Here is a 17,054-nt window from a genome sequence, read left to right on the forward strand (position 1 = left end):
CTTGGATGTCTCATACCCTGGCCTTCCTGCTCCTCATTCAGACAAGAGAAATTCCAAACTCAACTGCCTGCTGCTACAGAGCCAGGGCAATAAGCATTGGGCATGGAAAGGTCTTCAGCACTGCAATAGCACTGGGAGCCATGTGGTGAAAGCTTTCAAACTCCAGCCAAGGGATGAGCCATAGGCTGAGTCCAAGCTCTCAGCTCCTGGGGTCAAACAGCTTCATCCCTACCACACAGCAGACACAGGACCAGGCATCACACGGTCCTGCTGGATGTGCAGTGCTGGAGCTGCTCACACCAGCCTCAGAAAACAGCAAAAAAGCCGAGGAAGGAATTTCAGTGCTGCCTTACACACGGATGGGATTCACATTAGGCATCAATACATGCAGAGCAGCACACAGCTCCCCAGTAAACAAGTGTCCAAGTGGGGCTAGAGGGGTGCAGGAAGCCTATCTGTGGGTGTGGTGTAGGACATGGAGACAGCTGTCCCCATACACTTATGTGGCTCTCCATTATGCCTTTTCACAGATACGGGCTAGGCTTTCCATCAGCAGGATGGCATGTGAAGGTGACAGGGAACCAAGGTGCATGGCTAAGGATTATCAGCACAGAGTTTCTTTGGGTTATCAGCACTGTTGCCTGCTCCCAAAGCCCCCATGCCCTCAGGTTGTATTGGAGGCTGCAGTGGCTCCTTCTCTTGGGCCTCCTCACCTGACAGCTCTAACCTGCTGTCTTTTGGCACAGCTGTTATTTTCTGAGCTCACACATCTGTCCAACACCAACCAATGCACCCAACTGATGCACATTTACAGCAGGCTTCCAAGGAGAAACCTCCAACCTCCCAGCTTAAGCTCACGTCCTGTGCTGGTGGAGATGCTGATGTTCTCCACGACACAAGTCACTAGAGGGCAACCTACAAACCAGCACCTAATACCTTTGTTATTTTCTACTCTTGCCAACACAATATGCTGAAGAACCAGTATAAAAACTTGGGAGCTTTCCACCTCCCCATACCTCCATGAGGAGTCTGCAGAGAAGTGAGGCTCCTGCAGACAGCACAACCCTGCAGAAGCCAGGAGTGGTGGTGGGTGCCAGCGACTGCCACCTCCAGCCACCTGCTTGCCTTCTCCCAATGTTCACTCTCCAATTTGTATGGAAAATAACATTATACCTTCCTGGCATGGGAAAGAGGGCTGTGAACCAAAGGAGGCTGAATAAATAAAGTCAGGATAGGAAAGAACTACTCACCAATAAAACCCCAGGCACAAGCTGTGGGATGGAGCTCAGCCTCTCAGTGCCACAAACTGCCACGACTATATTTTCCCAGCCCACTGCCAGGCTGGAGGAAATTCGGAGCAGGTTCAAGGCAGGGCTGAAGCCAGCAGAAAACAAAGCTCTCCATTGAAAGGCAGTTCACATGCTGACTGCTGCTCTGCCCATGAGGAGAAGGAAAATTGTGTTTAATTGTGTGGCGTGTGGCACCAGGAACGCGGTGTGCTCCTGGCAGGGGGCAGCTGGAGGCCAGTCACAGCTTCCTGATCCCACCTCAGCTTCCACATCTGTAAAATAGAACTGTGTGCTGCCAAAGGGGCTGGGAGGGCTCAGCCCGCTCCTCTGAAGGACTCTTGAGAGTGGAGGCATCAGAACCTACTACCAGTGACTACAGAACCAAACAGGAGCTGTGTGAAAGATGCCCCATGAAGAAAGCTCCCCGTGCAGCTACCTTCCAAAATGATGACACATTTGACTTACATGCTGAGCAAAGGAAGTTTTGAGAACACTTCTGGAAGTGGATTCACTCGTGTAGGGAAGACAAAGCTGCGGGTAAGGGAACATTTGGTAACGAGGGCGTCAGCCTGAACCTTGGGAGCCTGCAGCTCCATCCCAGCCCTGCTACCAATTCCTGCCTGAGGCTGGAAGAGCCACGTGTGCTACAGCCAGAGCAGCGGGATGACGGCAGGGACAGCATCCACCTCACAGATGGAGTGCAAGTACACACCAGTCCCTAACAACGCCAGGGACATCCCGTGGATGGGGCCGGACCACTTCAGGGAGTTAAACACACCCAGCATCCATGTGCCCCTGAGCAACAGCTGCCACATCCATTCACAGAGCTCCAGTGGGCAGAGGGCAGCCAGGGAAAGGCGGCCTGTGGACGGGGTGGTTATTTCTGCAGCCTGTGGTGGACAGGCTTTTTTTGGTGTTCTGCTGTTTTTTTTCCTTAATCCAGCAGAACATATAATGTCGAGTGGGGTATAGCACGCCTCTGCCTGCCAAGCCTGATATCATGCTCTCATTATGTCATTTGTGGGCCTGCACTGCCTTCATTTCACAAAAGAAGGGAGGGAAGGGAAGGGGGCAGTGCTGGCTTGTGCCTTCCGCAGCCCTTTTAGTGTACAGAGTCCAGCCAGAACAGTAATGGGAAAAGCATCCACAGACAGGGAGAAACGTCTGTGCAGAGAAGAGCCTGTGTGCAGGCTGGGGAAAAGCTGCAGCAGTTCATTAGAAAGGGAGCTCCAGGTCGGTAAGCTCCAACTTATCTACATGCTGGAGGTCCGTGGAGCTCCAGAGGTGCTTGGGCAGCCTGGGCATGATCCTGTTTCCATCCAGTCTGCACAGGAGCCTCTGCAGTGGCTGTGACGGGGCTCATAGCAGTGTGAGAGAGATAAAGCATTTGGCCTCCAGCACACCATGCACACCAGCTCGCAGTCACAGGAAAATCTATCCCCCAGCCTCACTTTAGTCCAGCACTTTAACAGCAGGAGCAGCCACAAGGATAGCAGAACCCATAGGATCAAAGCAGACAACGCGGCCTAACACCATCCTCAGAAAACAAGCTCCGTCATTCACATGCTCTAATCAAAAACCACTACTCCTCTTGGCTGGTTTAAATTTGCTAGACATTCCATTTCACAGGATGCTGCCTTACTTTCTGCTCCATGAGTGATGAATAATTGCTCTTATTTATTTTCTCTGCCTCACTCCTGATTTCAGAGGCCTCTCCTGGATTACATCAGCTCTGATTTATCCAAGCACAACCTCCAGTGGAAAGAGCTCCCTGCTTCTGACCTCAGCACACTCCACACACCTCACTGCCCCCCGAACATAATGGGTGCCCAGGCTGGAGCTGTGCAGCTTGCGGGGATAGAAAGCATCAACCCAGGGAACACCCACAGCTCTCAGAGCTCCTCTGCTCCTTGTTCTCACCCCCACATTAGGTCACACAGTCCCCAACAGCCAGGCTGCAGCATGCATACCTTGCAGAGCGCGGCAAGTGACAGAGGGATGCAGGACACAGCTTGTGAGACATAAACCACTCCATCCTGAGCAGCAAGAAGCAGCCCAGTCACGCCATCTATGGTGTTACCATGGCAAATGCTCTGCTGGGCTCCAGGAACACAAGGCAGCACAGTACCCCTTGCAACAGTGCTGTGCCTGACGTACATAATAGACTTTCCAGAAAAGTGGAGGAATAACCCAATGTGTTTCTGCATGCTTGAGCCAGGAAAATTACAGTTTTTTGCTGATCTGATTCCTTTTTCACTTTGCCTTTTGGCTTGCACCACTCCTAGGAAGCACTGTAGAAGTAACAGCACTTTGTGTGCAGAGTGAGGAGTACAGATTCATGCCACAGTGGCTAAGGAAACGTAAAAATAAACTCCATCTCACTCAGCACAGAGCTGGGAGCATGGGGGAAATGCTTCAGTCCTGCACAGAGCACAGGGGCATCCCAGCTGCTGAACAGCCCCCCAGGCACATTGAGCTCCCAGTGGTTCTCCACAAACAGGAGGGCAAGAGCACAGGGAGATTTTCATCACCAGCTACTGGTTTCAGTTGCTGGTGTGAGGCCAGCAAAAGAGGGCTTCAGCCTCTGCCCAGAGCCATGTAGCAGAGAGGCATTGCAAACCCACACGTTTCATCTGCAAGGATCACCTTGCAAAGAATAGCAAAGCAGCCAGAGATAGAACAAGATGCAGCAGGGCTCAGAGAAAGGCTCAATGGGAGATGCTGTAGGTCTGAGTAAAGCTGCTGCTGTGGCTGGCAGGCAGAGAGGAGCACCCCGGCCTCCACAAGGCTGTCACAGCATGATGACAATTTATTTGCTCATTTTGAATTTATGAGTTTCAAATGCTGGCTCAAGTCTCAGCTCTCTCCAAGGAATTTGCCCCAAAACACTTTTTCACAAATATTCATCTAACAAATAAATGTTTCTTTTCCCACAGCAAAATCATAATTGTTGATATGAAAAACTAAGGCAAGGATACAAGCATTTCTGCAATGTTCTGTACACTTTGTGCTCTCGTGGGAGAACTGCAAAACACTCTCACATATGCCCTTGCAAGGCAGATCAGCCTGGAGTCAGCGGGGTTCGACATGAGGAGAATGATACCCATTGCTGATGTGACCCACTGCAGGACCAGGAGCACACAGAGCAGCCCTGCTCCTGCCTGCTCCTGCTGCCCCTTTGGGTTCCTTCCCCTTGCAGCCTGCACAAGCCTCTCTCATAGCACTCCAAGCTGCAGGAGTCAATCCTGCTCATCCTTTTTGCCATGGGCACAGGTTTATTGCAGATGCTGCAGAGTGGCATGGAACACACCCTGCAGCTCTCAGCACAGTGGGTGAGTTCAGGGGTGAAGCTGAGCATTGGGTGCCTGAGTTCCTTAAGGCAGCCCAGGAAAAGGGGCTGCAAGAGCTTCATGCAGCGCAGAATGGGACTAATATGAGTTCTGCATGAAATGGAGCTGAGCTCAGGACACCCCAGGCCCAGCTGTGCCCGTCCTCACACTTCCTGGCTGCTGTGCCTGCAGCTTGGGCAAAGTTTGGGGATGCAGTGCTGCTGAGCACACACCAAAGGCATCAACCTCCAGGTGGGAGCTGTCTGAAGCACAGCTGAGACCCAAAGAACAGCTCCTCACATCCCACAGCCAGGGAGCTTTTCTCAGACTTTCCCAAATATGGTTATAAGCAGGACCAGGGATGAAGCCACTCGAACAAAGGGGACGTGTTACCTCATGCAGTGATGTCATGTTCTGGCAGTGCAGCCCATAGGCAATGGCATCACGCACTCCATCCCTCCAATCCCCAGTCAGAGGGTCTGGGTGGGGGCTTTGCACACAGGAGACTCCCAGGGACCGGAGTGCTGCTGTCTGCACAGGGACCCACAGAACTGCTTGATTTACAAGCTATTTTTAGGCTGTGACTGACTTCACCTCCTTGTTCCCAACATTTAAACAATGGAAATGCATGCAAGGGGAGCACTGGGGAGTCCCCAGAGCCTTGTGCACTTGTGGAGACCAACGCTGGCACTGTAAGTGGAGCTCCACTCCACCAAGAGGTGACTCAAGCTGGTGTACAGTAAAGCCTGAACATCACTAAGGAGAAGGCACCCTGCCCTGCCTGGCCTCTGTAACATCACACTGAGAGATCAGAGCAGAGAAGGCTAAGTTTGGGAAAGCAGCAACTCAAATATTTAAATAAAGTTAATGTCCATAATTAGTGCTGCACATAAACAAGCTGTCTGCAGTTTCAGCCAGCTAAATGTCAGCCCTGTGAATACATGTTTGTTTCATGGAAAGTTTGCAAAAAAAAAAACCCCAAAGATCCATCAAAACAAAGCATCTTCCCAGCACACATGGCACAGCTCAAGCAAAGAGACAATGCCGAAGCCTGCAGCCCAAGTCCAGCTGCTCTCCAAGCAGATAACCACTTCCTTCCCCAAAACACCCCCAGCCAGGGGAGTCCCAGAGCTGACTGGCAGCACATGCTGGCACAGGGCTCTTCCAATTCCCACCCATATCAACATGTTCAGAGCCCCATGATATTTCAGTTAAACATGGCATGTGAGGCCTTTCTAAGCTGCAATTTAGGAATTACCTAACTGAGCTACCATGTTTAACCTTGCTCACAAAGTAAAGAGTTTCCAATAAAAGTTCAGGTATTGGTGAAGGCAGAGATCAGGGCATGCAGGGGGCAGTAGAAAGACAATCATAAATGTTGGAAAAGGCCTCTAAGATCAACAAGTTCAACCACCAACCCATCACCACCATGGCCACTAAGCCACGGCCCTAAATGTTGAACCAATAGCAACAGCACATTGCTGGGCTGAGAGCAGTGAGAGGCAAAAGGAGCACCGAACTCCAAGAGAGTCTCCTTAGAAGCACACGTCTGGTTTGCAAACACTGACACAATATGAAAAAATATTTGCATAGCCCATTCCTAGGAAACCTTCTGGGGGCTGTGTGTTCAGCATCCCAAAAGGAGCAGTGAAACAACTTGGGCATTAACTGCTGCAGTGCTGGTGCAAAGCCATAAAGCAGCAAAAAGGGGCCTTACTGGGATTCATGAAGGACTGATTTGATGTGAGCATCACCTCCCAGCCAAAGTTACCTATACATGCCAGGCAAAGTGCACAATCCAGACCCAGAACACTGAGAAATAGACAGGGAAAGTCCCAGGGCTAAGCACTGCAGAGCTGCCAGCAGTACAACACCCATCACTGCCCACTGCTGACATTCCCTCCGCACCCTGCAGTACCTAAGTGTGCTCCCTGCTTCAGACCTGCTATCACCAGAGCAGCACAGACACAAGGGAGGAGCAGAGCTAACAGATTCTGTGGTGGTCTCCTCATCAGTCATTGCCAAAGGGAGTGACAGAGACACCCCAGCCCAACCACGCTATGGGGCACAGGGCAGCAGCTGCCTGCAGTGCACAACCACCTGGCGTGCCACCATCATCCTCATGGATGTGTGAGCAGTCATTCCTTCCAGCACCAACAAGGCTGGCCCAGTAGCCACATCCCTGCAGTCACTTCCCACGGGTGATAACACTCCCTCAGACACTTTCCCTTTCGTAGCTGACAGTACGAATTTGTTTGACCTTTAGCTAACATCCATCTCTGACAGACGAGCAAGTTTTCCAAGTTTCCCGGGTGGCTGCTAAAGAAAAAACATTTTGCTGTGCGTTTTAACCGTGTCTGTCAAATGATTTTCACCTCCTATGTGTTTTACCAACAGCATTCTCACACATTTAAGATGCTCCCTGCTCCAGGCTCTCAGCAGCACCCTTGGGCTCCAAGCACGGGCCGGAGGAAGCTGAGATGGGGAAGGGATGAGAAGCGAAGCATGGGACCACGCAGTCTGGCTGGAAAGATGCAGAGCCCCTCACTCATTTTCTTCTTCTCCTCCAGGCAAGAGACTCTGGGATTTGTGGCAGTCACATTAGCACTTGATATGTTTAAAAATAGCACAAAGTAAATGGTGCTGCTCAGTGAAAACAACAATGCTAAGCATAACCACAGAGTTCACAGCCCGCTGCCTGCAACAGACAACCCACAGACTGGGGAGCATGAAGAAAAAGAGAAGTGCAGCATGCTCAGGACCAAGACTGGGTCAAACCACGGCTGCAGCATGGTCCACTTTGTGTTTTCCTTGCAGTCCTGATGCTATGCCTGCTTTCTGTAGTCTCCTAAGTGAGGGACAGGCTCTCCAGATGTTCTGCAGCTCTGGGACCTACACAACACGTGAGCTGGTTTGGGGAAAGATTGGGGAATGGGACACAAAGCCACTTGCCCTTCCCTTTTGGTAGTCTGCTTCTTACACAAACATAAAGCCGTGAGAGCAATTCACATTCTACAAGCCACAGGACAGTGCTTTGGTACTCCCAGCACAGCATCACTGCTGAGTTTTGTTTTCCCCAGCCTGCTGACACATACGCTAAGAAGGCAGTCAGCAATCAATCTCCAAGTCTTCACTGCAACACAGCTCCTCGGGATGAATCCAGTTTGCTCTTACATTCTGAAGCCGGTATTTAATCCCTTCAATATATGTGCTGATTTCTTTCTTTCCAATTCCTGACAAATACACATTGCTTTGAGTCAAATACCTACAGAAGTCATATGTGTATTACATCAACATCATCGTCTTCATCTACTCCATCTGTAAACTCACTTAAAAGGCAGACATTTATGAGATCTATTTTCCGTAAGCGAATATTCCATGTTGGTTGCCACTAACAACACTATCCCCTTTAACTTCTACCTTCTGTCCACGCTGTACAATTCACTGTTTCTCCTCAGGCTGGAAAATCAGGACACCAGGTTAACAAACACTTGTACCATCCCATTTACCTTCTGCTAACACTGGCATCATGCTCGTTTTGCTCCAGTCCTCAAGAATCTCCCTGCTACCCTAAAATTCCCTAAAAGAGAACGTTAATGGCCCACAGGGCTCCTCAGCCAGATCTTTAAAAAATCTTGGATGCAAAGTATCTGAACTTGCTAGTTTAAGAAGGTCTAACATTAATAGCAGCTGTTTAACATCCTCTTCAGTTACTGTTGGAGTGGAAAGTATTTCATCATTCTCATGTGATACAAATACATCACCTGGCTTCTTTCCAAATAGAAAACAAATATTTACTGCCTTTTCTGTAGTTTCATTGATAATTTGATCGTGATTGTTTACTAACAGACCCATATCATTTAATCCCTTTAGATCCCAATATAATTGCGCAACTTCTTCAGCTTTGCTGGCCACAGATTCTTCCTTGTATTTTGCTTATCAGTGCTTGATAGGCTTGTCCTCTAAGCCCACACTTGTTGCTACCAACAATTCCCCTGTGTATTTACTCCATACTAGCCTTCATGTACTCTCTAGTCTCCACTTTGTTTCTACTCAAGGTATTGTTATACTAACAGAGAAGTGCACATCAGAATCAAGGCAGACCTCATCACTGAAATCTTAACAGCCCAAACAGGATTCTCTCTAAGAGTGCTATGGGCCCCAAAAGACTGTTACAGGCAGGGTCTGCTCCAGCACCCATGCCCAGCAGACTGGTTGCCTGCAGGATATACGCACCCAAGAAGCCAACACTTTCATCATTCTTTCAGTCCACCTCCAGCAAATGCAGAGATGTAGCACTGTGCAAAGCCAGGCTGCACACATAATACAGGCTGCAAAGAAGGATCTGAAGCTCAAGGGGCACAAGCATTGGGCTTCATACACCCATAGGGCTCTGAGTGACATCCCCAGCCCGGGCACAGCCCCACAGGGTGCCGTGTGCGTCTGTTTGTTTGTGATTTTGTGAATAGGGCTGCTTAGCACGTTGAGTCCTCCCTGTGGGGATGATGTGTTACAGCGGATTGGCTCTCTATTCCCCGAAGGAAACATCTGCACATTCCAGACACATTTTGTAACGGGAGTGAAACCCATCCTTGAAGTGAAATTTTACAGCCTCCACAGCGCAAAATAACGATCGCTGGCAAGAAGCAGTGGAAAAGTAATGTTTAAAATATTATTACAGGGAAGCGGCTGCCAGAGCCTCAAATTAATCACTTGGATGTGTCTTTGGAGCCGAGCGGTGCGTTATGTAACGCCGGCCCACCTCCACCCGCTGCCGGCCCCGCTCCTCAAACCAGGGGCACCCGCACCCTGCCACCAACACCAGCTGCATCCCAGAGGGGTCAGCTCCAAAGGGTTGTGGCCTTGGTCAGGTTTCTTCCAGGTACCCTACCTGTATCATGAAGGAAAACTCCAGGAGACACAATGGAGATAAGCCAGGTGAGGCAGCACTGCAGCTATCTGTATGGTATTCTCTCCCTTATCCTGTAGTACGATGATTCATAACTAGCAAGGACAAAATACGATACAAATGCAACTGATGTTCTAAAAGAATGTAAAAAAATAAATAAAAAAAAAAATAACCACCCTCTAACTGAAAGCAGGAACATAAACAGCAGTGGATGCAGACATATCTACGGGGGAGGCAGAAACAAAACGTTTGGCAGTCTATGCCAACAGCAAGGAGTGACATGAGTACAATGAGGGAAATGAGTTCTGTGCTACAGCAACCAGAGAAAGAAAGCTTGCAGGTCCTCAGGCAGTACTACTCTCTGAGCAGTCACAAAGCAAGCGCATGCTCAGGCTGCAGGTGGGCTGGCATGGATGTCAGAACCACACAGCAGACACCAGGGCAATTTTGGGTGGCCCCAGGAAAGGCCCAGATGCTGCCGGGCTGCTGTGAGCTGTGCCCAGCTGGGACACAATGGGCTGCTGCTGAGCCTGGCACAGGGGTTTGGCTCTGCAGATGACAGCTCCTGTTATCCTTCTCTCTTTCCTCTGATTCTGGCTGGGCGTTCAGCATCACAGTGACTTCTGAAATGTTGGCAATGGATCCAGACATCTCTTCTACTCCTGAGTGCAGCTGCCATATCCACCAACATCACCTGGGCTAGTTCCTAAAGCACATCTGCTTTCCTTTCCCAGCTCACTTCCACACTCCCTGAATTCCTGGGCACCTAAATACTCCAGGTTTGAAATTAGATAGACAGACAGATGCACCCATACACAGACAAGGAGAAAGACAAAGATATTTTGCCCCCAAAGGGGCTTCCTTATTCAAATCTGTTTTAGCAAATACATAAACAGGCTGTTGTTTTAAATGCCTAAATACGTGCTTTGTCTAAAGATCCAGGCAACAGTTTTGCAGGAGTTGCTGTGTCTATCAGCTAAACACATTTGAATAAACTGTCCAAATACAAATTTAGCATTCTGGTCTGCCTAAGAAGTACTTAGAACCAACCTTACAGGCTTGTTCCACTTAAAGGAGGAAAAGCAAATCTGATTAATGAAGTATGCTTAACCAAACATCCTAAACCCTGAGCAGAGGCAGCATGCGTGGCAGCAGGTGGGCTGCACCTGGAGGCTTCCCCATGCCACGGCATCTGCTGGAGTCTGAGATAATGGCATTTCCATCATTCCCAGGGATAAAGGGCTTCCAACCTCCAGCTTAACTGTAAACATCTCTCTAGCACAAGGACACAGTAATTCAAAGTCAGTCATGAATCCCTATTGGAACACAAACATCCAAAGAACTCATTTAAACAGCGGCTTTAGTTGCTGTTATGTGCCATAAATGACAGGACTTGATAAAGACCCAGAGCGAGTCTGCTCAGCAACTGGGAGGGCAGACAGACAGACAGTCAGACAGAAGGAGAAAAGGGAAATGGTTTACAGAAGGCCCAAGGACATGCGTTCCTTCATCCACGTGTTCCAGTGCTGTTACTGCTATGAGCTCCCCCTTTATTTCTTTTTCAAAGGTGGTTGTTTAGTTTGGAGGGCTCAGCTCTGAGTGTTTTTGGAATACGTTCACTACAGATCCTTACACATCTTACTTCTGAAAACGAAAAACAATCAGAACCCAATATAGATCTGCTGGGTCCAGGACAAAAAGGATTTGCGTATTTCTGGCATTAATCATCTGTGTGGTTGCGTTGCTTCCTTTTAGCATTAGAAAGTCTTCTACAATGCAGCCTGAATATTTTGACTCCAAAACACACGAATGTTCAGAGGCCCCAAAGTAGGCATAAAGGGAAATCAGCAGCTTGCCTCGGCCCAGAAGGGCCCCAAGCTCTGAGGCAGAGCTGCCCCCTCCATAAGACCTTGCAAACCGGCATGGGAAACAATCACCAGCTTGTTCCCTGCAGAAGCTGGCAGGAAGCACAGCTCTTTGCCATCACAAGGAAAGGGCTGGTAGTTCCTCTTGCTTCTCCAGTACAGGGGACGTGGCCACTGCAGGCTGCAGCACTTTTTCCTCTCCCTACCTCTGTATTTCCTATTGGAATGGCAGAGCATATGGGCAGAGGAGCCCTTGTTCTCTTAATTCTCAGTCATCTACTGCTCTTGGTTTAGGTACAGAGGTTCAGCAGAGACAGCTGACCACACGCTTCTCAGGAAGATGGAAATCTTTCTCTTGAGGCTCCTCAAACACTCAGATCAGACTCACCAGCCACAAGCAGACTGAGGTTTGCTCTGGTCGCTGCCCATACTTCATGCTTCAGCAAGCAGCCAGTCTCCGTGTCTGCAGATATCGCTGCCAGAGCAAGGGAGGTCCTCCCCAGGTCAGATGGTGTGCCTGGCCTGGAGGAAGTGATGCACATTTCTGACTTGTTTCTGAATTCATGTACACAAGAGTCTGCTCAGTGTCCTCCTATGAACCCCTCCTGGTTTTAGCACTCTCTGAACTCTGGGTTTTAGCCATCCTTCCCTTATCAGAGGAGATGGACTTTTCCCTGCTGAATCCATTGAAACACCAGAATCACAGGCAATTTTAGAACAAATCTTGGCAAGAAGTGATGGGCCACATTCATCCCTGACGTCAACAGCCTCACCCCAGGGATCCACTCATTTTCCAGTGCTGTACATGAAGAGATGCTAGCAGCTTCTCAATGTGCAAAGGGTGCAGATATCACAGCCGCCACACGAGCAGTGCTGCAGCTGATGATCTGAGCCTGACATGGCAAAAGGAAACATTTGATTCTCATGGGTTAAACAGGAGTTGCACATCGAACTCCCTGCCTGTTCCTTGGAAAATTTAAGCTCTAGATAGGAGAGAGCCAAGACTTTAACATGATCTGCCTGTGAAGAATAGCTGTCCACACTTCTGCCAAATAATAATGGCTGATAAATCCACAATGCGGCAAATCTGGGGGTATATGGGGTGGAGACCAAAGGACAGATCCCTGGAAAGAGCTCTGGAAGAATGCTCCAGTCCAGTCATCAGCTTATCCTGGAAAGACATAGTTGACCTTGAGCTAACCTGCTTCTGCACTGCTCTTCTCAGCTCTGCTCTCCCCCTCAACATGGACTGCCCTCCACCTGTCCAGAGCCATGAAAACAATTTACCTCTGACCTCTGGCTCAGTCAAAGCCCTCTTGGGCTTTCATCTGCTGGCTTTAGCTAAGCTTCTGTGCTGCTTTACTGCAAGACCTCCAGCAACAGCAACTTCTTCCTTCTGCTGCTGCCAAGAAGGGTTTATGCTGGAGCCCCAGACTGGGCAATCTGGGGCTGTGTTCCAAAGCCACCAACTGCTCAGAAGGCAGGAGATGAGCTCTTCTTAGGGAGAAATTCTGTGCTTCCTTGGGAAAAGGCACAGAAGGCCCTCAACCTTCACAGCATCCACAGCTCAGTGCCAGGCCCAGCCCCTACCCTGGCATATATATTATATCCAAGTCAGCATGTGAAGAACACATCATCTCTAGAGCATCTCTTCAAATTCAGACTGAGCAGATGTAGGAGGAAATCACAGCAGCCATTCAATAGACTTCTTCCTTCTGTTCCTGCAGACTGCTATCTCTGATCAGCTTTGGAAAAGGCACGTCTATCCTTAATACTAAGTAAGGAATGCAGATTTGGTCTGATTCTATTGTGAGAGAATCACAGAAAGAATAATTCCATTCATTTCATACTACTGGTCACGCTAAAGGAAGGATCGCTACAATCTGTTCCTTTCTCCCACATGGCTGATGCCTACAGCCCTTTTAAAATCATTATTATGTGGAATAAACCATTTGGGGGAGGGGTGAAAATAACAGCCTTGCAACTCTGCTTATCTTCCTAATGATTTAATACCTGTGAGTACTACTGGGAGGTATTCCTTTCCTGATCGCATTAAAAGCTCTTATTAAAAGTCTCACCACACTTCAGCATCCTTTTGTGGATTACTATTTTTTTTTTAATCAAAGCCAATTTCTCTGGAGACTGAGTAGGGGTTTTGCTCCCACTGCCCCCTGTGATTTTTAAAGACTTCTAAATGCCTGCCTGGGGGATTCCAATAAGTCCTGGCACAGATCCTCCAAATAGTAGCAAAGCTAAACAGGGTATGGCTGTTATTGTAGAGATCACTCACTGCCAGCACAAATACACAGACTGGGCCACTCAACCTTTTACAGCAGGAAAGTCACGGACAGTTGATGATTCACAATCAGCATTTTTCTACTACTACAGCCACCCTTTTTCTTTAATTATTCTCCCTTTCTGGCAAGCATCCCTTCCATGCAGTTTCTGCGATGTTTTTTCCCCCTGAATTCCTAATCATACCAGGAAGAATAGGCAGGAGACATCCCAGAGCCCACAGTTACATCTCTGCATCTGTTCAACACGCAGAATGCCTGAGCCCTGGTGAGGTGTCCTGGCAAAGACTGCTGTGGTTCAGCTACTTTGGGTTAAGCATTCCAGGCAAACAAGACCAGAATAAGGCCTGTGAAACACCACCATCCCCCTCCACACCTCTAAAGAAGGCTGAAGTGGTTTCATGGCCCGTGTTTGTGCTGGCTCTGTGCCCAAGGGTGAACCTCACCAATGGCAGCCTATTCCACATAGGTTCCTTTTCTTCCTTTTCATTTGCAAAGCCAAGAGACGTTTTCTTCCCAGGTGAATGCATTCATGTACATCAAAACGTAAACATCTGCTTAAGATGTCCCCCCCCCCCCAGGGACCCACCATGACCAGCACAGATGCAGGGCAGAAGCCCAGCACTGAGCCCAGATGCGGGATGCACTGCCTGCCCACCTCCCCTCCACCCACTTTCACAGTGCTGCAGCAAAGGGACAATCCCCTGGAGCTGATTCTTGCTCTCAGAAATTCTTCCTTCGTTATTTACCTGAAATCTTCCCCAATTTGGTTTTTATTTCCAGGGTTCCAAGAAACAGATTCCTCAGCCACAGGCATTCCCTGCTGCCTAATGCCCACTGCACATCACATACTTATCAAAGCACACGGCACAAAGGGAGAAGCAGCCCAGCAGAAGCCCTGCAATGCACACATCAATGGAGCAGAGACAGACCAAAAAGAAAAGGCCATCCTTTCCACCTCATAGATTCTTTTTCTACTGTAAACGAACTGTTTTGTTGTTGCAACATTTTCTATTGAGCACTACAGCAAACCAGAGCAGCTCCCCCCTCTCTGACACAGCGCTACTCAAAAGGAAACACCAAAGGACACGGGCAGACAACCGCCATGAACTACGGATCTATTTAATGATCACATTAAAAATGACTCTGCCATTTCTGTCTGATATTCTTCATAAACTGAAGATTAAAAAAAAAAGAAGTAAAAAGAAAAAAAAAGAAACAAAAACATGAGGGTGATTGCATAAGAGGGTGTTAGTGGTAAATACAAACCGCCAGTAAATTTACTTTGTTTAAAACGGAAAGAAGAGCATGAATACAAGCAATGCCAAACGCCTGAAGCACTGAGGGCAGAGGCCATAGATGAGCGGAGGTGAGCAGCCTGCAATCCCACACGATGTGGTTGGCAATGTGGATGCCAACATGCTCAGTGCTCTGCCCTGAGCAGGACTGGAAGGTTACCAAGAGAGGCCTGGCACAGCAGGACATGTAAATTCAGCCTCATCCCTTCCCAGGCTCCGCACTGAGACTCCAGAGGGTTTTGGTAAACATCTTTGGTAATATTTGGACACCGCAGCAATGTCAAGAAGTATTGCATTCATAAATCAGACCTTACATCAGCTCTGCTGGCAGGAGGAACATCTGACCGCTTCTCGAGTCGCTCAGACGGCAGCATCGTTTCTCAGGATTTATGGTAGACACTGAGTTAAGCTGCATCTTTGGTCTTATGTTAAATCACCTTCTTGCCAAGGCTAAAAATTGCTCCATGGTGTAATCACAAACTGAGGCAAAAGAGCGAAATAACAAATTTAATTCCCATATAATAATAATAACACGTGACGTTTCCATAGCACCTCTCTGCCTCTCAGATAGATCCAAAAGGACATTACCAACGTAACTCCCTGAAACCCACTGCACGCACAGGAATTATGTCATCCACCACAGAAATGCCGCTGCTACTTCACAGTGCAATCCAGCAATAAAGCAGAGCTTAAGCTGGGCAGAAGAATCACCAGTGCCATAGGAAAGCAGTGCCACAGAGCAAGCCCTGAATCTTCCCTCAGCCTGCTGATGTGAGTCTGACACATAGTCTGCACACCTGCCAGGTGGCACTGATGCTTTCTGCTGGTGAGATCAAGCCCAGATCTTTCTGAGACAACAGCAAATGCCAGAGCAGCAGGACTGAGCCATCTCCATTCAGGTCAAGGCCCCAACAGACAGACAGGTAGGTACCTTATGTGTGTGTCAGGGAGAACAGAATGGCAGGGAATGATGCTTTCCAGCAGGACAGAAAACCACAGCCCAGGCACCTGTGGTCAGAAAAGGCCACACTGCTTTTGTACTAAAAGACAAAAACTGTCCCTTGTTCAGCCAAGCCACTCTGCCCAGTTGCACCCGTTCTAACAGCAACAACCTACACTGACTGCACTCCTCTTTCTCTCTCCATACAACAGCAGCTTAGACTTGCTAGAAGCTGTGCTGAGTATTAGTTGGTGGGTTCAGGAAGACAAAGACCCTGAGGGTCTTCCGGATTAATACAATGCCTGTTCCTTATTTCTTGGAAGGCCGTCAGAGAGCTACTGTTTCCCCCTCAAATAAAACAAAACTAGAAGCATGTAGGGATGGTAAGTATCACAGGGACCGAAGAGGGATTTTACACAGGCAGAAGGACTGAGAAACGTGTGACGCAGAACTTCCCAGCTCAGTGCACACGTCTGATCTGGAGGCAGACTGAGCTGCAGACTGCCTTTGCTCCACTACTCCTTTCCAACATTTTCCACACCCTCCTGCCAAGAAAACTCAGAGAGATGCCTGCCATGTCTGGCAAGTTCTTCCTACTGCACAGTCCCCCCAGCTATTGCAGGCAGATGCACAGCAGGACGTCTGCAAAGCTCAGTCCTCACTCTGCACCAAGGGACTGCAACTCCTGCGATACCTCTAATAGGAGACAGGGAGGCTGCAAAGTGTGCTATGCATTTTGGGTTCTCCACAGGCAGGCCAGCTCCCCAGCTCCCATGGGGTCTAGAAGCCTTTTGCTCTAAGCCATTTGTGAGTGCTTAGAGCTTGATTGAAAATGCAAGAAGGGGTTGATACTTGTGACTGGTGTTCCAGTGTAACACACAAATACAGATTTCCTGACCTCAGATGCCTGAACTTCTCCCAAGGAAAAGGGACTGAGGAACAGAATATGCTGATCTTTATTAGTATGGAGTCAGCCCAATACACTGTTCAGTCTGATGCCCAGGAGAGTGGTACAGCCATTCCTCTCCCACCCCAGGAATCTCCCATGGATTAAACTCTTTCCAATCCAGTTAACTTCAGGGTTTTGTTTTCGTTTTTCAAAGAAACCCTCTATCAGTGGCAGTGTCAGA

General features: G+C 48.8%; 1 protein-coding gene across 4 annotated transcripts in view; it reads right to left on the reverse strand.

The window, feature by feature from the left end:
- The window catches only part of PKD1 (polycystin 1, transient receptor potential channel interacting), an 81,699-nt gene that overhangs the window by 51,012 nt on the left and 13,633 nt on the right, over positions 1-17,054 (reverse strand). The window lies entirely within an intron of this gene.

This window comes from Coturnix japonica, chromosome 13 (genome assembly GCF_054131305.1).
Source record: "Coturnix japonica strain WE chromosome 13, WE-NBRP24, whole genome shotgun sequence".
NCBI lineage: Eukaryota > Metazoa > Chordata > Aves > Galliformes > Phasianidae > Coturnix > Coturnix japonica.